The following is a 20,840-nucleotide window of genomic DNA, read 5'->3' on the forward strand; positions in this document are numbered from 1 at the left end:
CCGTGAGCTCCTGCTCCTGCTCCCCCTCTCCGCTCCCTCTCTCGCACGCTGTAGCTGCCGCACCACATCCAACCGCACGCGCCGCCGCCCGCACTCGTCGCCGGTGATGCTCCGGTGACCATTTGGTCCCGGGCATGCGCTCAACGCGCTCCCCGCATCGCGTAGAGCCTCCGAGGCACCTCGCCGCGCTCGTTTGCGCACCGCAGCCCCATCCCCACTTGCACCCGAGCTTCATCCGCCGCCGAGCTCGTCGCCGGCACCGATTTCGGCCGCCCCGACCCCAACCGACTCCACCAGAAGTTGCGGCATGTTCCCAGCTACCCATAGCCACCCTCCGCGGCTCGTTTGGTTGCCGAAACGGCCAAAACCACTCTCGCCGCCGCATCGGGCTCGCCGTCGGCTAAACGCCGGCGACCGTTGACCCTTGACCGGCGTGGGTTGACCCCACTGCCCGGTTTGACTCTCCCCTCTCTCCCACTGACATGCGGGCCCCGCCCGGCTAACCAAGTTAGTTAGGGTTAATTTTAATTAGGTTAGTTAGTCCAGACACTGACACGCAGGGCCCACAGGTCAATTTGACCTGGACGGCGCCCGTTGACCTGCTCAGGTCAGCATGAGGTCATGCTGACGCAATAATTCCTTTCTGGAATTAAAATAAATTAGGAAATGATTTATAAATTCCAGAAAATTGTATAAACTTCTAAAATTCATAGAAATTCAACCGTAACTCCAAATTAAATAAATTATATATGAAAAATTATCAGAAAAATTGAAGGAATCCATCTGTACCATTTTCATGCATGTTTGAACAATGTTTGTCCTCTGTTTTGGACAAGACCAATTAAGGGCATTTAAATAATCATATATGGAGTTGGAATTTGAATCATGTATTCAAACCAACTTCATTTAAATCATAGCTAAGTGCATTAGCCCAAAACACACTCATATTGCCATGTCATGAGCATGCATCATATTGTGCATTGCATTGATTGTATTTCTTCTTTGTTGCCAGTATCTATCCCCTCTCGGTAGACGATGTTCCGACGATGTGATCGTTGACACTGATGAAGACTCAATGCTATCTTCAGAAGTGCCAGGCAAGCAAAACCCCCTTGTTCATTCCGATAAAATCCCACTCTCTCGCTCCTGCTCTCTATTACTGCATTAGGACAACAACGATTCAACTGTTACTTGCTGCGGTAGCTGAACCCCTTTATCCTTTGCATGACCTGTCATTCCACAGTAAATAGATGAAACCCACTAGCATGAGTAGGAGTTGTTTGAGCCCTGTTGTGCCTACTCATTCATGTTTGTTTGTCATGCCTGCTATTGCTTAGAGTTGAGTCAGGTCTGATTCATCAGGGATGAATCAGAGGCGTGTGAACATGTCCTACTGTGTGTGAGCTAAGTGTGTGAACACGATTTGGTAAAGGTAGCGGTGAGAGGCCATGTAGGAGTACATGGTGGGTTGTCTCATTGCAGCCGTCCTCAGGAACTGAGTTCTGTGTTTCTGATCCATGATCAGTTACTACCACACATTGAGCTCCGGGCGCTCCAAGCTCTCTCGACTTATTAATCAACTTGATCTCTGTCCAGGAGTTGCAACTAGTTTCTGGTGTTTGTAGGTAGTGTTAGTAGTCTACCAAGTGGCACCCGGTACAGGTGGGCTTGGGACAGACTAGGCACAGTGGCACGGTGTACCAAGCGTAGATCCACCCGTCGAGGTGGGCTTGGGAACCCTGCACACATCGTTTGGGGCCGTGAGCGACACCCCGGCCGGATCTCCTTGCGGATGGAACCCGAATAGGCGATAAACCTGGACTAGAGACTTGTTCGGTTAGTCAGGTCGTGGCCGACTCCCTCGCCCGGTTTCCTCTTGAAGGTTGCCGAGGTACATGACGTGTACAGGGCGATAAGTGGCGAAAGCGTGTGTGAAGAAGTACACCCCTGCAGGGTTAACATCATCTATTCGAATAGCCGGATTCCTCGGATATGGAAACTTGGACCCCTTGCATAGTTCATAGACAAGTGAAGGTGGATACTCTAAAATACGCAAGATAAGCGTGAGTGCTATGGATGGCGTTCTCGTAGGGAAACGGGAGCGGATCCATAGTGGTGTATTGATATGGTGAATATGTGGACTCGTGTGCGCCACCTCAAAAGAGTTGCTTGCCGCCGTAGTTCAGGATAGCCACCGAGTCAAAAGCTGGCTTGCTGCAGTTAAACCCCACCATCCCCTTTGTTGATAATGATGCATATGTAGTTAGTTCTGATGTATGTCTTGCTGGGTACATTTGTACTCACGTTTGCCTATTTTATGTTTTTGCAGAGAGACTTCAGTCTCACTAGTAGTTCCGCTTGGACTTCGACGTTTAGCTTGTTACCTCAGCTACGATCTTGAGCCCTCGGCAGGATCTGGTAGATAGTCAGGCTTCTCAGCCTTTTTCATTTATAGTTGTCTGTACTCAGACATGTTAAGCTTCCGCATGTGTTTTGACTTGTATGCTCTGAGTGTTGGGTCATGAGACCCATGTTTGTAATATCTCGCTCCTCGGAGCCTATTGAATAAATATTTGAGTTGTAGAGTCATGTTGTGATGCCATGTTGTATTTGCACATATCGAGCATATTGTGTGTATGTTATTGAAATGCTTGGTATGTGTGGGATCTGACAACCTAGTTGTTCATCCTTGGTAGCCTCTCTTACCGGGAAATGTCTCCTAGTGTTTCCACTGAGCCATGGTAGCTTGCTACTGCTCCAGAACACTTAGGCTGGCCGGCATGTGTCCTTCTTCGTTCCTGTGTCTGTCCCCTCGGGGAAATGTCATGTGATGAATTCCGGAGTCCTGTTAGCCCGCTACAGCCCGGTTCACCGGAGTCCTGCTAGCCCAGTGCTACAGCCTGGATTGACCCGCTGATGACCGACACGTTCGATGCTGGGTCATGGATGCCTGTCCCTGTAAGTTTGTGCCACTTTGGGTTTACGACTAGCCATGTCAGCCCGGGCTCCTTATCATATGGATGCTAGCGACACTGTCATATACGTGTGCCAAAAGGCGCAAACGGTCCCGGGCAAAGGTAAGGCGACACCCGTGGGAATACCATGTGTGAGGCCGCAAAGTGATATGAGGTGTTACATGCTAGATCGATGTGGCATTGAGTCGGGGTCCTGACAATACTTGTTCTAGTTAAAGCGAACATTAAGCGTGCGTAGAGTTGTATCGGTGGTCGATAGAACTTGAAGGGAATGCAAATCCTACCATGAGCTCCTCATTGGGTTCGACACTCTTATTTATCGAGAAAGGCTACAACTGATCCCCTATACTTGTGGGTTATCACACACCCTGGTAGGTTGTGCCCACCTCGGCCGCCTCCAGCACCGCCTCTTTACTCTAGAAATACCTAGAAAATCCAAAAAAACTAGGGGAGTCGACGAAACACAATTCTAGCCGCCCCAAGTTCTAGAACAACCAAATCCAATCTAGACACCATCACGGAGGGGTTCATCATCCTCACTAGTGCCTCTCCAATGATGTGTGAGTAATTTATTGTAGACCTACGGGTCCTTTGTTAGTAGCTAGATAGCTTCCGCTCTCTCTTTTGATTCTCAATACAGTAGTCTCTTGGAGATCTATTTGATGTAACTCTTTTTGTGGTGTGTTTGTTGAGATCCGATGAACTTTGAGTTTATGATCAGATATGTTTATCCATGAAATTTATTGGAGTTTCTTTGATCTCTTATATGCATGATTACTTATAGCCTCGTATTTCTTCTTCGAATCTTTGGTTTAGTTAGGCCGGCTAGATCAATTTTTCTTGCCATGGGAAGAGGTGCTTTGTAATGGGTTCGATCGTGCGATGTTCTTTCCCAGTGACAGAAGGGGCAGCAAGACACGTATTGATCATTGCTATTAAGGATAATATGATGGGGTCTATTCCTACATGAATAGATCTTGTCTACATCATGTCATCATTCTAATTGCATTACTCTATTTCTCCATGATCTTAATACACTAGATGCATGTTGGATAGTGGTCGATGTGTGGAGTAATAGTAGTAGATGCAGGCATGAGTCGATCTACTAATCTTAGACGTGATGCCTATACAATGATCATTGCCTGGATATCATCATATTTATTTGAAGTTCTATGAATTGCCCAACAGTAATTTGTTTACCCACTGTATGCTATTTTCTCGAGAGAAGCCACTAGTGAAATCTACGGGCCCCGGGTCTATTTTCTCATCATATATCTTCAAATCTATATTGATATTTTCCTTTTTATTTATTTGCATATTTTATTTTCAGATCTATATTATCAAAATCCCAAGAATACCTTGCTGAATTTTATTTGCCTTTAATTTATTTGCATCTACCAATCTTTTACTCGAGAGGGGTTGACAACCCCTCTTTTGCGTCGGGTTGCAAGTATTTGTTCTTTGTGTGTAGGTATTGTTTACATAGTGTTACTTGGTTCTCCTACTGGTTCGATAACCTTGGTTTCACAACTCAGGGAAATACCTAGTTTCACTGTACTGCATCATCCTTTAATCCTCGGGGAAAAACGGATGTAGATACAATACATAAAGAAAGGATCGACATGAATTTTTCGCTCCATTGCCGGGGAGACATCATCAACATCTATCAGGTTCCTAATCACAAATGTCATCTCCTTGCAATTTACATTATTTGCCATTTTCCTCTCGTTTTCATCTCCCCCACTTCACAAAAAGTTGCCGTTTTATTCACCCTCTTTTTCATTCGCCTTTTTCTAGTCAAATCTCTTATTTGCTTGAACTTGTCACCATGAGTGACTTTGGCAGGGAAGAAACAGATGATGGCCTAACTCCTAAAATTGGACGATTTGGCAATCTAGATGCCAAAACTTTTGTTTTGGGGCAAGGGAACGTTATGGGAAAAGAACATATTCAAGATTTCTCAATTGTGTTGGAAATTTGACCCTTGATGATACTCCTATACTTAAAAGAACTAAATCTTATGTGGAAGCTATTTCAGCACTAGTTCTGGAACTTCAAAATAGATTTATTCGTACCCATCCTACCTTGCAAAGATTGTTTTATGACCTACCATCTATAAAAGATTCTAAATCTAAAAAGATAGCTACCCAAGTTCTCATGAATGAATATGATTACATAGTACGGGAAGCTAGGGAAATCTTTGACTTTTATGGTATGAGCCGTGAAAAACTGGTAATAAATGAGATCCTTTATAATAGTGATTATATGTTGAGACATTTGCTTGGAAATAACTGATACGTCTCCAACGTATCTATAATTTTTGATTGTTCCATGCTATTATATTACCTGTTTTAGATGTTTATGGGCTTTATTTTACACATTTATATCATTTTTGGGACTAACCTACTAACCAGAGGCTCATCCCGTATCAAACGGAGTCCAAACGGAATGAAACCTTCGGGAGCGTGATTTTTGGAACGAACGTGATCTAGAGGACTTGGAGTGCAAGCCAAGAAGTAGCCGAGGTGGCACGAGATAGGAGAGTGCGCCCACCCTTCCTGGGTGCGCCCCCTGTCTCGTGGGCCCCTCGGGCGGCCACCGACGTACTTCTTCCTCCTATATAAGCCTACATACCCCGAAAACATCCAGGGAGCCATCGAAGAAATATTTCCACCACTGTAACCTTCTGTATCTGCAAGATCCCATCTTGGAGCCGTCGCTGGCATTCTGCTGGAGGGGGATTCCACCATGGAGAGCTTCTACATCAACACCATAGCCCTTCCAATGAGTTGTGAGTAGTTTACCACAGACATTCAGGTCCATAGTTATTAGCTAGTTGGCTTCTTCTCTCTTTTTTGATCTCAATACAATGTTCTCCCCCTCTCTTGTGGAGATCTATTCGATGTAATCTCTTTTTGCGGTGTGTTTGTCGAGATCAGATGAATTGTGGGTTTATGATCAAGTTTATCTATGAATAATATTTGAATCTCCTCTGAATTGTTTTATGCATGATTGAGTTATCTTTGCAAGTCTCTTCGAATTATCGATTTTGTTTGGCCTACTAGATTGATCTTTCTTGCCATGGGAGAAGTGCTTAGCTTTGGGTTCACTCTTGCGGTGTCCTTACCCAGTGACAGAAAGGATTGCAAGGCACGTATTGTATTGTTGCCATCGCGGATAAAAAGATGGGGTTTATATCATATTTCTTGAGTTTATCCCTCTACATCATGTCATCTTTCTTAATGTGTTACTCTGTTCTTATGAACTTAATACTCTAGATGCATGCTGGATAGCGGTTGATGTGTGGAGTAATAGTAGTAGATGCAGGCAGGAGTCGGTCTACTTGTCACGGACGTGATGCCTATATACATGATCATGCTTAGATAATCTCATAATTATTCGCTTTTCTATCAATTGCTCGACAGTAATTTGTTCATCCACCATAATACTTATGCTATCTTGAGAGAAGCCGCTAGTGAAACCTACGGACCCCGGGTCTATCTTTTATCATATAAGCTTTCAATCTACTTTTATTTGCATCTTTATTTTCTGCATCTATATTATAAAATACCAAAAATATATTTATCCTATCATATTATCTCTATCAGATCTCACTTTCACAAGTGGCCATGAAGGGATTGACAATCCCTTTATCGCGTTGGTTGCGAGTTCTTTGTTTGTTTGTGTAGGTTCGTGGGACTTGTGAGGATCCTCCAACTGGATTGATACCTTGGTTCTCAAAAACCAAGGGAAATACTTACGCTACTGTGCTGCATCACCCTTTCCTCTTCAAGGAAAACCAATGCAAGCTCAAGACGTAGAAAGAAGGATTTCTGGCACCGTTGCCGGGGAGGTCTTCGCTCAAGTAAAGACATACCAAGTACCCATCACAAACTCATCTCCCTTGCATTTACATTATTTGCCATTTGCCTCTTGTTTTCCTCTCCCGCACTTCACCCTCATCGTTTTATTCGCCCTCTCTTTCCCAATCTCCTCTCTCTTTCGCTTGCCTTTTTCTATTTGCTCGTGTGTTAGATTGTTTACCTTGTCGTTATGGCTAGTCTTTCTATCCATGTTATTACTCCTGAACATGAAATTCTCAATTTTAAGCAAAGGGAGGGAGAAAATTTAAAAGATGCTTGGCATAGAATTTGCAATGCTCAAAATAAATACACTAGGAAGCTTTCTACTTCCGTTCTTCTTCGCAATTTTTATGTAGGCATTACTCCTTGGAATAGATGTGTTCTTGATACCGTTGCCAGAGGGGATTTCTTGAATAGCCACACGTTTGAAGCTTATAATGCTATGTGAGATTTGTTTGGCCCACCACCTCTTTTGGTTAATGGAACTGTTTTAACTTTGGAACATGTTATGCAACGGCTTGAGATCATTGAAAATAAAATTGCCACTGTTGAGTTAATTGAAAATTTGGATAAAAAGATTCATAGTCAAATAACCCAATACGGATCTAGGGTTGGAGTTACTTTGAAAAATATAAGGAGAAAGAACCTATAGTTAATGAAAAAATAGATCTAGATTCTGCAAGAATCGGTAAACTTGAGTATATCATTACTAACTTAGGTTCCGCATTTTCTTCCATGAAAAACACTCCAAAACCCCCTACCAAAACTGCCAAGTTTATATATGTTTCTAAAAATAAGGGTGAATCTTCTAATAAGGGAGGCGCGGATCTCAAATCCATAAGTGTTCATCCCAATTGTCTCTCTATCGTTAAGGAACCTTCTGCTACAAACGAATTTCTTGAATTTTTGCCTAAAGGTTTTATCATTGCTAAAAATAAAGAAACCCCTAAAGATTATAAGTGATCTATTGATGAATCAAGTGCCAAAGATGGCACTACATAGATCTATCTTCGCTTTTATGCCTAGCTAGGGGCGTTAAACTATAGCGCTAGTTGGGAGGCAACCCAATTTTCTTTGTGTTTTTTGTTGTTCCTGTTTAGTAATAAATTTTTCATCTAATTTCTTTTTATATTTGTTTTCATGTTTTATTTAGTGTTTGTGCCAAGTAGAACCTATAGGATAACCTATGATATGAGTTGATTTGATTCTGCTGAAAAACAGAAACTTTGCGCTCACGGGAAAAAATTAAATAAATCACAGAAACGAGCTTTTGCATTGATTCTTTTTTATTCTGTTCAATAAACAAATTTTTTAGGCCGTCCTATTTTGGTAGGATTTTTAAGGTTCAAGAAGTTTGCGTTAGTTACAGGTTGCTACAGACTGTTCTGTTTTTGACAGATTCTGTTTTTCGAGTGTTGTTTGCTTATTTGATGCATCTATGGCTAGTATGTAAGGGTATGAACCATAGAGAACTTGGAATACAGTAGGTTTAACACCATTATAAGTAAAGAATGAGTTCATTACAGTACCTTATGTGGTGGTTTTGTTTTCATTCGCTAACGGAGCTTATGAGATTTCCTGTTGAGTTTTGTGTTGTGAAGTTTTCAAGTTTTGGGGTAAAGATTTGATGGACTATGGAATAAAGGGTGGAAAAAGCCTAAGCTTGGGGATGCCCAAGGCACCCCAAGATATTCAAGAATAGCCAAAAGCCTAAGCTTGGGGGTGCCCCCGGAAGGCATCCCCTCTTTCGTTTTCGTTCATTGGTAACTTTACTTGGAGCTATATTTTTATTTGCCACATGATATGTGTTTTGCTTGGAGCATCGTGTATTATATTAGTCTTTGCTTTTTAGTTTACCAAAATCATCCTTGCTGTAACACACCTCTTGGGAGAAGCCTACTTGATTGAAATTTAGTTTACCAAAATCATCCTTGCTTGGGCGAGAGTAGTACTAGGATGGGTGACCTCCTGGGAAGTCCTCGTGTTGCATTCCCTTTTTAATTTTTTTTGCGCCACTTGCAAAACAAAATGCACGTGTAAGTAATATATTTACCGTGTTATATTATTTTGCACGAGTGCGGTAAGTTATAGCTGGGTGCTCACGATTCACGAGTCTAGCGGCGGCGTTGTGGCGCGGCAAGCGTGCACTGGTGCGGTTGAGAGGGAGGGGTGGAAACCGCGTTAAACTCGTCTCTGTAGATGAGAGGGAGCGGCCAAAGCAATGTACAATCGTCTTTGTAGTGGAGCTGGGAGGGGCAAGGACAAGGGACGAAGACGGGGGTAACATGTCGGATGCGATCATACCAGCACTAAAGCACCGGATTCCATCAGAACTCCGAAGTTAAGTGTGCTTGGGCGAGAGTAGTACTAGGATGGGTGACCTCCTGGGAAGTCCTCGTGTTGCATTCCCTTTTTAATTTTTTTGCGCCGCTTGCAAAACAAAACGCACGTGTAATTAATATATTTACCTTGTTTTATTATTTTGCACGAGTGCGGTAAGTTATAGCTGGGTACTCACGATTCACGAGTCTAGAGGCGGCGTTGTGGCGCGGCAAGCGTGCACTGGTGCGGTTGAGAGGGAGGGGTGGAAACCGTGTTAAACTCGTCTCCGTAGTTGAGAGGGAGCGGCCAAAGCAATGTACAATCGTCTTTGTAGTGGAGCTGGTAGGGGCAAGGATAAGGGACGAAGACGGGGGTAACATCTCGGATGCGATCATACCAGCACTAAAGCACTGGATCCCATCAGAACTCTGAAGTTAAGCGAACTTGGGCAAGAGTAGTACTAGGATGGGTGACCTCCTGGGAAGTCCTCGTGTTGCATTCCCTTTTTAATTTTTTTTGCGCCGCTTGCAAAACAAAACGCACGTGTAAGTAATATATTTATCGTGTTTTATTATTTTGCACGAGTGCGGTAAGTTATAGCTGGGTGCTCACGATTCACGAGTCTAGCGGCGGCATTGTGGCGCGGCAAGCGTGCACTGGTGCGGTTGAGAGGGAGGGGTGGAAACCGCGTTAAACTCGTCTCTGTAGTTCAGAGGGAGCGGCCAAAGCAATGCACAATCGTCTTTGTAGTGGTGCTGGGAGGGGCAAGGATAAGGGACGAAGACGGGGGTAACATGTTGGATGCGATCATACCAGCACTAAAGCACCGGATCCCATCAGAACTCCGGATTTAAGCGTGCTTTGGCTAGAGTAGTACTAGGATGGGTGACCTCCTGGGAAGTCCTCATGTTGCATTCCCTTTTTAATTTTTTTATGCCGCTTGCAAAACAAAACGCACGTGTAAGTAATATATTTACCGTGTTTTACTATTTTGCACGAGTGCGGTAAGTTATAGCTGGGTGCTCATGATTCACGAGTCTAGCGGCGGCGTTGTGGCGCGGCAAGCGTGCACTAGTGCGGTTGAGAGGGAGGGGTGGAAACCGCGTTAAACTCGTCTCCGTAGTTGAGAGGGAGTGGCGAAAGCAATGTACGATCGTCTTTGTAGTGGAGCTGGGAGGGGCAAGGATAAGGGACGAAGACGGGGGTTACATGTCGGATGCGATCATACCAGCACTAAAGCACCGGATCCCATCAGAACTCCAAAGTTAAGCGTGCTTGGGTGAGAATAGTACTAGGATGGGTGACCTCCTGGGAAGTCCTCGTGTTGGATTCCCTTTTAATTTTTTTTTGCGTCGCTTGCAAAACATAACGCACGTGTAAGTAATATATTTACCGTGTTCTATTATTTTACACGAGTGCGGTAAGTTATAGCTGGGTGCTCACGACTCACGGGTCTAGCGGCGGCGTTGTGGCGCGGCAAGCGTGCACTGGTGCGGTTGAGAGGGAGGGGTGGAAACCGCGTTAAACTCGTCTCCGTAGTTGAGAGGGAGCGGCCAAAGCAATGTACAATCGTCTTTGTAGTGGAGCTGGGAGGGGCAAGGATAAAGGACGAAGATGGGGGTAACATGTCGGATGTGATCATACCAGCACTAAAGCACCGGATCCCATCAAAACTCCAAAGTTAAGCGTGCTTGGGCGAGAGTGGTACTAGGATGGGTGACCTCTTGGGAAGTGCTCGTGTTGCATTCCCTTTTTAATTTTTTTGTGCCGCTTGCAAAACAAAACACACATGTAAGTAATATATTTACCGTGTTTTATTATTTTGCACGAGTGCGGTAAGTTATACCTGGGTGCTCACGATTCACGAGTCTAGCGGCAGCGTTGTGGCGCGGCAAGCGTGCACTGGTGCAGTTGAGAGGGAGGGGTGGAAACCGCGTTAAACTCGTCTTCGTAGTTGAGAGGGAGCGGCCAAAGCAATGTACAATCGTCTTTGTAGTGTAGCTGGGAAGGGCTAGGATAATCGACGAAGATGGGGTTAACATCTCGGATGTGATCATAGCAACACTAAAGCACCGGATCCCATCAGAACTCCGAAGTTAAGCGTGCTTGGGCGAGAGTAGTACTAGGATGGGTGACCTCCAGGGAAGTCCTCGTGTTGCATTCCCTTTTTAATTTTTTTACGCCGCTTGCAAAACAAAACGCACGTGTAAGTAATATATTTACCGTGTTATATTATTTTGCACGAGTGCGGTAAGTTATAGCTGGGTGCTCACGATTCACGAGTCTAGCGGCGGCGTTGTGGCACGGCAAGCGTGCACTGGTGCGGTTGAGAGGGAGGGGTGGAAACCGCGTTAAACTCGTCTCCGTAGTTGAGAGGGAGCGGCCAAAGAAATGTACAATCGTCTTTGTAGTGCAGCTGGGAGGGGCAAGGATAAGGGACGAAGATGGGGGTAATATGTCGGATGCGATCATACCAGCACTAAAGCACCGGATCCCATCAGAACTCCGAAGTTAAGCATGCTTGACCGAGAGTAGTACTAGGATGGGTGACCTCCTGGGAAGTCCTCGTGTTGCATTCCCTTTTTAATTTTTTTTACACCGCTTGCAAAACAAAACGCACGTGTAAGTAATATATTTACCGTGTTTTATTATTTTGCACGAGTGCGGGAAGTTATAGCTGGGTGCTCACGATTCACGAGTCTAGCGGCGGCGTTGTGGCGCGGCAAGCGTGCACTGGTGCGGTTGAGAGGGAGGGGTGGAAACCGCGTTAAACTCGTCTCCATAGATGAGAGGGAGCGGCCAAAGCAATGTACAATCTTCTTTGTAGTGGAGCTGGGAGGGGCAAGGATAAGGGACGAAGACGGGGGTAACATGTCAGATGCGATCATACCAGCACTAAAGCACCGGATCCCATCAGAACTCCGATGTTAAGCGTCCTTGGGCGAGAGTAGTACTAGGATGGGTGACGTCCTAGGAAGTCCTTGTGTTGCATTCCCTTTTTAATTTTTTTTGCGCCGCTTGCAAAACAAAACGCACGTGTAAGTAATATATTTACCGTGTTTTATTATTTTGCACGAGTGCGGTAAGTTATAGCAGGGTGCTCATGATTCACGAGTCTAGCGGCGGCGTTGTGGCGCAGCAAGCGTGCACTGGTGTGGTTGAGAGGGTGGGGTGGAAACCGCATTAAACTCGTCTCCGTAGTTGAGAGGGAGCGGCCAAAGCAATGTACAATCGTCTTTGTAGTGGAGCTAGGAGGGGCAAGGATAAGGGACGAAGACAGGGGTAACATGTCGGATGCGATCATACCAACACTAAAGCACCGGATCCCATCAGAACTCCGAAGTTAAGCGTGCGTAGGCGAGAGTAGTACTAGGATGGGTGACCTCTTGGGAAGTCCTCGTGTTGCATTCCCTTTTTAATTTTTTTTGCGCCGCTTGCAAAACAAAACGCACGTGTAAGTAATATATTTACCGTGTTTTATTATTTTGCACGAGTGCGGTAAGTTATAGCTGGGTGCTCACGATTCACGAGTCTAGCGGCGGCGTTGTGGCACGGCAAGCGTGCACTAGTGCGGTTGAGAGGGAGGGGTGGAAACCGCGTTAAACTCGTCTCCGTAGTTGAGAGGGAGCGGCCAAAGCAATGTACAATCGTCTTTGTAGTGGAGCTGGGAGGGGCAAGGATAAGGGACGAAGACGCGGGGTAACATGTCGGATGCGATCATACCAGCACTAAAGCACTGGATCCCATCAGAACTCCGAAGTTAAGTGTGCTTGGGCGAGAGTAGTACTAGGATGGGTGACCTCCTGGGAAGTCCTCGTGTTGCATTCCCTTTTTAATTTTTTTTGCGCCGCTTGCAAAACAAAACGCACGTGTAAGTAATATATTTACCGTGTTTTATTATTTTGCACGAGTGCGGTAAGTTATAGCTGGGTGCTCACGATTCACGAGTGTAGCGGCTGCGTTGTGGCGCGGCAAGCGTGCACTGGTGCGGTTAAGAGGGAGGGGTGGAAACCGCGTTAAACTCGTCTCCGTAGTTGAGAGGGAGCAGCCAAAGCAATGTACAATCGTCTTTGTAGTGGAGCTGGGAGGGGAAAGGATAAGGGACGAAGACGGGGGTAACATGTCGGATGCGATCATACCAGCACTAAAGCACCGGATTCCATCAGAACTCCGAAGTTAAGCGTGCTTGGGCGAGAGTAGTACTAGGATGGGTGACCTCCTGGGAAGTCCTCGTGTTGCATTCCCTTTTTAATTTTTTTTGCGCCGCTTGCAAAACAAAACGCACGTGTAAGTAATATATTTACCGTGTTTTATTATTTTGCACGAGTGCGGTAAGTTATAGCTGGGTGCTCACGATTGGCGAGTCTAGCGGCGGCGTTGTGGCGCGGCAAGCGTGCACTGGTGCGGTTGAGAGGGAGGGGTGGAAACCGCGTTAAACTCGTCTCCATAGTTGAGAGGGAGCGGCCCAAGCAATGTACAATCGTCTTTGTAGTGGAGCTGGGAGGGGCAAGGATAAGGGACGAAGACGGGGGTAACATGTCGGATGCGATCATACAAGCACTAAAGCACCGGATCCCATCAGAACTTCGAAGTTAAACGTGCTTGGGCGAGAGTAGTACTAGGATGGGTGACCTTTAAGCGTGCTTGGGCGAGAGTAGTACTAGGATGGGTGACCTCCTGGGAAGTTCTCGTGTTGCATTCCCTTTTTAATTTTTTTTGCGCCGCTTGCAAAACAAAACGCACGTGTAAGTAATATATTTACCGTGTTTTATTATTTTGCAAGAGTGCGGTAAGTTATAGCTGGGTGCTCACGATTCACGAGTTTAGCGGCGCGTTGTGGCGCGGCAAGCGTGGACTGGTGCGGTTGAGAGGGAGGGGTGGAAACCGCGTTAAACTCGTCTCCGTAGTTGAGAGGGAGCGGCCAAAGAAATGTACAATCGTCTTTGTAGTGGAGCTGGGAGGGGCAAGGATAAGGGACGAAGACGGGGGTAACATGTCGCATGCGATCATACAAGCACTAAAGCACCGGATCCCATCAGAACTTCGAAGTTAAGCGTGCTTGGGCGAGAGTAGTACTAGGATGGGTGACCTTTAAGCGTGCTTGGGCGAGAGTAGTACTAGGATGGGTGACCTCCTGGGAAGTCCTCGTGTTGCATTCCCTTTTTAATTTTTTTTGCGCCGCTTGCAAAACAAAACGCACGTGTAACTAATATATTTACCGTGTTTTATTATTTTGCAAGAGTGCGGTAAGTTATAGCTGGGTGCTCACGATTCACGAGTTTAGCGGCGCGTTGTGGCGCGGCAAGCGTGGACTGGTGCGGTTGAGAGGGAGGGGTGGAAACCGCGTTAAACTCGTCTCCGTAGTCGAGAGGGAGCGGCCTAAGAAATGTACAATCGTCTTTGTAGTGGAGCTGGGAGGGGCAAGGATAAGGGACGAAGACGGGGGTAACATGTCGGATGCGATCATACCAGCACTAAAGCACCGGATCCCATCAGAACTCCGAAGTTAAGCGTGCTTGGGCGAGAGTAGTACTAGTATGGGTGACCTCCTGGGAAGTGCTCGTGTTGCATTCCCTTTTTAATTTTTTTTGCGCCGCTTGCAAAACAAAATGCACGTGTAAGTAATATATTTACCGTGTTTTATTATTTTGCACGAGTGCGGTAAGTTATTGCTGGGTGCTCACGATTCACGAGTCTAGCGGCGGCGTTGTGGCGCGGCAAGCGTGCACTGGTGCGGTTGAGAGGGAGGGGTGGAAACCGCGTTAAACTCGTCTCCGTAGTTGAGAGGGAGCGGCCAAAGCAATGTACAATCGTCTTTGTAGTGGAGCTGGAAGGGGCAAGGATGAGGGACGAAGACGGGGGTAACATGTTGGATGTGATCATACCAGCACTAAAGCACCGGATCCCATCAGAACTCCGAAGTTAAGCGTGCTTGGGCTAGAGTAGAACTAGGATGTGTGACCTCCAGGGAAGTCCTCGTGTTGCATTCCCTTTTTAATTTTTTTACGCCGCTTGCAAAACAAAACGCACGTGTAAGTAATATATTTACCGTGTTTTATTATTTTGCACGAGTGCGGTAAGTTATAGTTGGGTGCTCACGATTCACGAGTCTAGCGGCGGCGTTGTGGCGCGGCAAGCGTGCACTGGTGCGGTTGAGAGGGAGGGGTGGAAACCGCATTAAACTCGTCTCCGTAGTTGAGAGGGAGCGGCCAAAGAAATGTACAATCGTCTTTGTAGTGCAGCTGGGAGGGGCAAGGATAAGGGACGAAGATGGGGGTAATATGTCGGATTCGATCATACCAGCACTAAAGCACCGGATCCCATCAGAACCCTGAAGTTAAGCGTGCTTGACCGAGAGTAGTACTAGGATGGGTGACCTCCTGGTAAGTCCTCGTGTTGCATTCCCTTTTTAATTTTTTTACGCCGCTTGCAAAACAAAACGCACCTGTAAGTAATATATTTACCGTGTTTTATTATTTTGCACGAGTGCGGTAAGTTATAGCTGGGTGCTCACGATACACGAGTCTAGCGGCGGCGTTGTGGCGCGGCAAGCGTGCACTGGTGCGGTTGAGAGGGAGGGGTGGAAACCGCGTTAAACTCGCCCCCGTAGTTGAGAGGGAGCGGCCAAAGCAATGTAAAATCGTCTTTGTAGTGGAGCTGGGAGGGGCAAGGATAAGGGACGAAGACGGGGGTAACATGTCGGATGCGATCATACCAACACTAAAGCACCGGATCCCATCAGAACTCCGAAGTTAAGCGTGCTTGGGCGAGAGTAGTACTAGGATGGGTGATCTCCTGGGATGTCCTCGTGTTGCATTCCCTTTTTAATTTTTTTTGCGCCGCTTGAAAAACAAAACGCACGTGTAAGTAATATATTTACCGTGTTTTATTATTTTGCAAGAGTGCGGTAAGTTATAGCTGGGTGCTCACGATTCACGAGTTTAGCGGCGCGTTGTGGCGCGGCAAGCGTGGACTGGTGCGGTTGAGAGGGAGGGGTGGAAACCGCGTTAAACTCGTCTCCGTAGTTGAGAGGGAGCGGCCAAAGAAATGTACAATCGTCTTTGTAGTGGAGCTGGGAGGGGCAAGGATAAGGGACGAAGACGGGGGTAACATGTCGCATGCGATCATACAAGCACTAAAGCACCGGATCCCATTAGAACTTCAAAGTTAAGCGTGCTTGGGCGAGAGTAGTACTAGGATGGGTGACCTTTAAGCGTGCTTGGGCGAGAGTAGTACTAGGATGGGTGACCTCCTGGGAAGTCCTCGTGTTGCATTCCCTTTTTAATTTTTTTTGCGCCGCTTGCAAAACAAAACGCACGTGTAAGTAATATATTTACCGTGTTTTATTATTTTGCAAGAGTGCGGTAAGTTATAGCTGGGTGCTCACGATTCACGAGTTTAGCGGCGCGTTGAGGCGCGGCAAGCGTGGACTGGTGCGGTTGAGAGGGAGGGGTGGAAACCGCGTTAAACTCGTCTCCGTAGTTGAGAGGGAGCGGCCAAAGAAATGTACAATCGTCTTTGTAGTGGAGCTGGGAGGGGCAAGGATAAGGGACGAAGACGGGGGTAACATGTCGGATGCGATCATACCAGCACTAAAGCACCGGATCCCATCAGAACTCCGAAGTTAAGAGTGCTTGGGCGAGAGTAGTACTAGTATGGGTGACCTCCTGGGAAGTGCTCGTGTTGCATTCCCTTTTTAATTTTTTTTGCGCCGCTTGCAAAACAAAATGCACGTGTAAGTAATATATTTACCGTGTTTTATTATTTTGCACGAGTGCAGTAATTTATAGCTGGGTGCTCACGATTCACGAGTCTAGCGGCGGCGTTGTGGCGCGGCAAGCGTGCACTGGTGCGGTTGAGAGGGAGGGGTGGAAACCGCGTTAAACTCGTCTCCGTAGTTGAGAGGGAGCGGCCAAAGCAATGTACAATCGTCTTTGTAGTGGAGCTGGAAGGGGCAAGGATGAGGGACGAAGACGGGGGTAACATGTTGGATGTGATCATACCAGCACTAAAGCACCGGATCCCATCAGAACTCCAAAGTTAAGCGTGCTTGGGCGAGAGTAGTACTAGGATGTGTGACCTCCAGGGAAGTCCTCGTGTTGCATTCCCTTTTTAATTTTTTTTACAACGCTTGCAAAACAAAATGCACGTGTAAGTAATATATTTACCGTGTTTTATTATTTTGCACGAGTGCGGTAAGTTATAGCTGGGTGCTCACGATTCACGAGTCTAGCGGCGGCGTTGTGGCGCGGCAAGCGTGCACTGGTGCGGTTGAGAGGGAGGGGTGGAAACCGCATTAAACTCGTCTCCGTAGTTGAGAGGGAGCGGCCAAAGAAATGTACAATCGTCTTTGTAGTGCAGCTGGGAGGGGCAAGGATAAGGGACGAAGATGGGGGTAATATGTCGGATTCGATCATACCAGCACTAAAGCACCGGATCCCATCAGAACTCTGAAGTTAAGCGTGCTTGACCGAGAGTAGTACTAGGATGGGTGACCTCCTGGGAAGTCCTCGTGTTGCATTCCCTTTTTAATTTTTTTATGCCGCTTGCAAAACAAAACGCACGTGTAAGTAATATATTTACCGTGTTTTATTATTTTGCACGAGTGCGGTAAGTTATAGTTGGGTGCTCACGATTCACGAGTCTAGCGGCGGCGTTGTGGCGCGGCAAGCGTGCACTGGTGCGGTTGAGAGGGAGGGGTGGAAACCGCATTAAACTCGTCTCCGTAGTTGAGAGGGAGCGGCCAAAGAAATGTACAATCGTCTTTGTAGTGCAGCTGGGAGGGGCAAGGATAAGGGACGAAGATGGGGGTAATATGTCGGATTCGATCATACCAGCACTAAAGCACCGGATCCCATCAGAACCCTGAAGTTAAGCGTGCTTGACCGAGAGTAGTACTAGGATGGGTGACCTCCTGGTAAGTCCTCGTGTTGCATTCCCTTTTTAATTTTTTTACGCCGCTTGCAAAACAAAACGCACGTGTAAGTAATATATTTACCGTGTTTTATTATTTTGCACGAGTGCGGTAAGTTATAGCTGGGTGCTCACGATACACGAGTCTAGCGGCGGCGTTGTGGCGCGGCAAGCGTGCACTGGTGCGGTTGAGAGGGAGGGGTGGAAACCGCGTTAAACTCGTCCCCGTAGTTGAGAGGGAGCGGCCAAAGCAATGTAAAATCGTCTTTGTAGTGGAGCTGGGAGGGGCAAGGATAAGGGACGAAGACGGGGGTAACATGTCGGATGCGATCATACCAACACTAAAGCACCGGATCCCATCAGAACTCCGAAGTTAAGCGTGCTTGGGCGAGAGTAGTACTAGGATGGGTGACCTCCTGGGATGTCCTCGTGTTGCATTCCCTTTTTAATTTTTTTTGCGCCGCTTGCAAAACAAAACGCACGTGTAAGTAATATATTTACCGTGTTTTATTATTTTGCAAGAGTGCGGTAAGTTATAGCTGGGTGCTCACGATTCACGAGTTTAGCGGCGCGTTGTGGCGCGGCAAGCGTGGACTGGTGCGGTTGAGAGGGAGGGGTGGAAACCGCGTTAAACTCGTCTCCGTAGTTGAGAGGGAGCGGCCAAAGAAATGTACAATCGTCTTTGTAGTGGAGCTGGGAGGGGCAAGGATAAGGGACGAAGACGGGTGTAACATGTCGCATGCGATCATACAAGCACTAAAGCACCGGATCCCATCAGAACTTCGAAGTTAAGCGTGCTTGGGCGAGAGTAGTACTAGGATGGGTGACCTTTAAGCGTGCTTGGGCGAGAGTAGTACTAGGATGGGTGACCTCCTGGGAAGTCCTCGTGTTGCATTCCCTTTTTAATTTTTTTTGTGCCGCTTGCAAAACAAAACGCACGTGTAAGTAATATATTTACCGTGTTTTATTATTTTGCAAGAGTGCGGTAAGTTATAGCTGGGTGCTCACGATTCACGAGTTTAGCGGCGCGTTGAGGCGCGGCAAGCGTGGACTGGTGCGGTTGAGAGGGAGGGGTGGAAACCGCGTTAAACTCGTCTCCGTAGTTGAGAGGGAGCGGACAAAGAAATGTACAATCGTCTTTGTAGTGGAGCTGGGAGGGGCAAGGATAAGGGACGAAGACGGGGGTAACATGTCGGATGCGATCATACTAGCACTAAAGCACCGGATCCCATCAGAACTCCGAAGTTAAGAGTGCTTGGGCGAGAGTAGTACTAGTATGGGTGACCTCCTGGGAAGTGCTCGTGTTGCATTCCCTTTTTAATTTTTTTTGCGCCGCTTGCAAAACAAAATGCACGTGTAAGTAATATATTTACCGTGTTTTATTATTTTGCACGAGTGCAGTAATTTATAGCTGGGTGCTCACGATTCACGAGTCTAGCGGCGGCGTTGTGGCGCGGCAAGCGTGCACTGGTGCGGTTGAGAGGGAGGGGTGGAAACCGCGTTAAACTCGTCTCCGTAGTTGAGAGGGAGCGGCCAAAGCAATGTACAATCGTGTTTGTAGTGGAGCTGGAAGGGGCAAGGATGAGGGACGAAGACGGGGGTAACATGTTGGATGTGATCATACCAGCACTAAAGCACCGGATCCCATCAGAACTCCGAAGTTAAGCGTGCTTGGGCGAGAGTAGTACTAGGATGTGTGACCTCCAGGGAAGTCCTCGTGTTGCATTCCCTTTTTAATTTTTTTTACGCCGCTTGCAAAACAAAACGCACGTGTAAGTAATATATTTACCGTGTTTTATTATTTTGCACGAGTGCGGTAATTTATAGCTGGGTGCTCACGATTCACGAGTCTAGCGGCGGCGTTGTGGCGCGGCAAGCGTGCACTGGTGCGGTTGAGAGGGAGGGGTGGAAACCGCATTAAACTCGTCTCCGTAGTTGAGAGGGAGCGGCCAAAGAAATGTACAATCGTCTTTGTAGTGCAGCTGGGAGGGGCAAGGATAAGGGACGAAGATGGGGGTAATATGTCGGATTCGATCATACCAGCACTAAAGCACCGGATCCCATCAGAACTCTGAAGTTAAGCGTGCTTGACCGAGAGTAGTACTAGGATGGGTGACCTCCTGGGAAGTCCTCATGTTGCATTCCCTTTTTAATTTTTTTACGCCGCTTGCAAAACAAAACGCACGTGTAAGTAATATATTTACCGTGTTTTATTATTTTGCACGAGTGCGGTAAGTTATAGCTGGGTGCTCACGATACACGAGTCTAGCGGCGGCGTTTTTGCGCGGCAAGCGTGCACTGGTGCGGTTGAGAGGGAGGGGTGGAAACCGCATTAAACTCGTCTCCGTAGTTGAGAGGGAGCGGCCAAAGCAATGTACAATCGTCTTTGTAGTGGAGCTGGGAGGGGCAAGGATAAGGGACGAAGACGGGGGTACCATGTCGGATGCGATCATACCAACACTAAAGCACCGGATCCCATCAGAACTCCGAAGTTAAGCGTGCTTGGGCGAGAGTAGTACTAGGATGGGTGACCTCCTGTGAAGTGCTCGTGTTGCATTCCCTTTTTAATTTTTTTGCGCCGCTTGCAAAACAAAACGCACATGTAAGTAATATATTTACCGTGTTTTATTATTTTGCACGAGTGCGGTAAGTTATAGCTGGGTGCTCACGATTCACGAGTCTAGCGGCAGCGTTGTGGCACGGCAAGCGTGCACTGGTGCGGTTGAGAGGGAGGGGTGGAAACCGCGTTAAACTCGTCTTCGTAGTT

At 46.9% G+C, this 20,840-nt stretch overlaps 24 non-coding genes and 4 pseudogenes across 24 annotated transcripts; all 28 read left to right on the top strand.

Annotated features, from left to right (window-relative positions):
• The first annotated feature begins 9,128 nt into the window (after positions 1-9,128).
• LOC123151764 (5S ribosomal RNA) lies at positions 9,129-9,247 on the top strand. The gene has a single exon (XR_006475803.1). It is a non-coding gene; the product is annotated as a 5S ribosomal RNA (ribosomal RNA).
• A 296-nt stretch (positions 9,248-9,543) lies between these two features.
• On the top strand, positions 9,544-9,662 carry LOC123154961 (5S ribosomal RNA). The gene has a single exon (XR_006477140.1). It is a non-coding gene; the product is annotated as a 5S ribosomal RNA (ribosomal RNA).
• Positions 9,663-9,959: 297 nt separating this feature from the next.
• Positions 9,960-10,078, top strand: LOC123155374 (5S ribosomal RNA). The gene has a single exon (XR_006477343.1). It is a non-coding gene; the product is annotated as a 5S ribosomal RNA (ribosomal RNA).
• Positions 10,079-10,374: 296 nt separating this feature from the next.
• LOC123154772 (5S ribosomal RNA) lies at positions 10,375-10,493 on the top strand. Its single transcript, XR_006477054.1, has one exon. It is a non-coding gene; the product is annotated as a 5S ribosomal RNA (ribosomal RNA).
• Positions 10,494-10,790: 297 nt separating this feature from the next.
• LOC123154832 (5S ribosomal RNA) lies at positions 10,791-10,909 on the top strand. Its single transcript, XR_006477086.1, has one exon. It is a non-coding gene; the product is annotated as a 5S ribosomal RNA (ribosomal RNA).
• Positions 10,910-11,205: 296 nt separating this feature from the next.
• Positions 11,206-11,324, top strand: LOC123154695 (5S ribosomal RNA). The gene has a single exon (XR_006476994.1). It is a non-coding gene; the product is annotated as a 5S ribosomal RNA (ribosomal RNA).
• A 296-nt stretch (positions 11,325-11,620) lies between these two features.
• LOC123154613 (5S ribosomal RNA) lies at positions 11,621-11,739 on the top strand. Its single transcript, XR_006476944.1, has one exon. It is a non-coding gene; the product is annotated as a 5S ribosomal RNA (ribosomal RNA).
• Positions 11,740-12,036: 297 nt separating this feature from the next.
• On the top strand, positions 12,037-12,155 carry LOC123155275 (5S ribosomal RNA). Its single transcript, XR_006477332.1, has one exon. It is a non-coding gene; the product is annotated as a 5S ribosomal RNA (ribosomal RNA).
• A 297-nt stretch (positions 12,156-12,452) lies between these two features.
• Positions 12,453-12,571, top strand: LOC123154485 (5S ribosomal RNA). Its single transcript, XR_006476866.1, has one exon. It is a non-coding gene; the product is annotated as a 5S ribosomal RNA (ribosomal RNA).
• A 298-nt stretch (positions 12,572-12,869) lies between these two features.
• LOC123150692 (5S ribosomal RNA) lies at positions 12,870-12,988 on the top strand. The gene has a single exon (XR_006475306.1). It is a non-coding gene; the product is annotated as a 5S ribosomal RNA (ribosomal RNA).
• Positions 12,989-13,285: 297 nt separating this feature from the next.
• Positions 13,286-13,404, top strand: LOC123154878 (5S ribosomal RNA). The gene has a single exon (XR_006477103.1). It is a non-coding gene; the product is annotated as a 5S ribosomal RNA (ribosomal RNA).
• Positions 13,405-13,701: 297 nt separating this feature from the next.
• On the top strand, positions 13,702-13,862 carry LOC123155453 (uncharacterized; annotated as a pseudogene).
• A 296-nt stretch (positions 13,863-14,158) lies between these two features.
• LOC123155450 (uncharacterized) lies at positions 14,159-14,319 on the top strand (annotated as a pseudogene).
• Positions 14,320-14,615: 296 nt separating this feature from the next.
• Positions 14,616-14,734, top strand: LOC123152780 (5S ribosomal RNA). The gene has a single exon (XR_006476324.1). It is a non-coding gene; the product is annotated as a 5S ribosomal RNA (ribosomal RNA).
• Positions 14,735-15,031: 297 nt separating this feature from the next.
• LOC123155297 (5S ribosomal RNA) lies at positions 15,032-15,150 on the top strand. The gene has a single exon (XR_006477337.1). It is a non-coding gene; the product is annotated as a 5S ribosomal RNA (ribosomal RNA).
• A 296-nt stretch (positions 15,151-15,446) lies between these two features.
• Positions 15,447-15,565, top strand: LOC123155512 (5S ribosomal RNA). The gene has a single exon (XR_006477476.1). It is a non-coding gene; the product is annotated as a 5S ribosomal RNA (ribosomal RNA).
• A 296-nt stretch (positions 15,566-15,861) lies between these two features.
• Positions 15,862-15,980, top strand: LOC123154618 (5S ribosomal RNA). The gene has a single exon (XR_006476948.1). It is a non-coding gene; the product is annotated as a 5S ribosomal RNA (ribosomal RNA).
• Positions 15,981-16,276: 296 nt separating this feature from the next.
• On the top strand, positions 16,277-16,437 carry LOC123155486 (uncharacterized; annotated as a pseudogene).
• Positions 16,438-16,733: 296 nt separating this feature from the next.
• LOC123151054 (5S ribosomal RNA) lies at positions 16,734-16,852 on the top strand. The gene has a single exon (XR_006475480.1). It is a non-coding gene; the product is annotated as a 5S ribosomal RNA (ribosomal RNA).
• A 297-nt stretch (positions 16,853-17,149) lies between these two features.
• Positions 17,150-17,268, top strand: LOC123154542 (5S ribosomal RNA). The gene has a single exon (XR_006476898.1). It is a non-coding gene; the product is annotated as a 5S ribosomal RNA (ribosomal RNA).
• A 297-nt stretch (positions 17,269-17,565) lies between these two features.
• LOC123155098 (5S ribosomal RNA) lies at positions 17,566-17,684 on the top strand. The gene has a single exon (XR_006477223.1). It is a non-coding gene; the product is annotated as a 5S ribosomal RNA (ribosomal RNA).
• A 296-nt stretch (positions 17,685-17,980) lies between these two features.
• On the top strand, positions 17,981-18,099 carry LOC123155517 (5S ribosomal RNA). Its single transcript, XR_006477479.1, has one exon. It is a non-coding gene; the product is annotated as a 5S ribosomal RNA (ribosomal RNA).
• A 296-nt stretch (positions 18,100-18,395) lies between these two features.
• LOC123154188 (5S ribosomal RNA) lies at positions 18,396-18,514 on the top strand. The gene has a single exon (XR_006476715.1). It is a non-coding gene; the product is annotated as a 5S ribosomal RNA (ribosomal RNA).
• A 296-nt stretch (positions 18,515-18,810) lies between these two features.
• LOC123155452 (uncharacterized) lies at positions 18,811-18,971 on the top strand (annotated as a pseudogene).
• Positions 18,972-19,267: 296 nt separating this feature from the next.
• Positions 19,268-19,386, top strand: LOC123153271 (5S ribosomal RNA). The gene has a single exon (XR_006476422.1). It is a non-coding gene; the product is annotated as a 5S ribosomal RNA (ribosomal RNA).
• A 297-nt stretch (positions 19,387-19,683) lies between these two features.
• Positions 19,684-19,802, top strand: LOC123154093 (5S ribosomal RNA). The gene has a single exon (XR_006476670.1). It is a non-coding gene; the product is annotated as a 5S ribosomal RNA (ribosomal RNA).
• Positions 19,803-20,099: 297 nt separating this feature from the next.
• On the top strand, positions 20,100-20,218 carry LOC123155430 (5S ribosomal RNA). The gene has a single exon (XR_006477348.1). It is a non-coding gene; the product is annotated as a 5S ribosomal RNA (ribosomal RNA).
• Positions 20,219-20,514: 296 nt separating this feature from the next.
• LOC123153924 (5S ribosomal RNA) lies at positions 20,515-20,633 on the top strand. The gene has a single exon (XR_006476592.1). It is a non-coding gene; the product is annotated as a 5S ribosomal RNA (ribosomal RNA).
• Positions 20,634-20,840: the final 207 nt, after the last annotated feature.

Source organism: Triticum aestivum, chromosome 1B (assembly GCF_018294505.1).
Source record: "Triticum aestivum cultivar Chinese Spring chromosome 1B, IWGSC CS RefSeq v2.1, whole genome shotgun sequence".
Lineage (NCBI taxonomy): Eukaryota > Viridiplantae > Streptophyta > Magnoliopsida > Poales > Poaceae > Triticum > Triticum aestivum.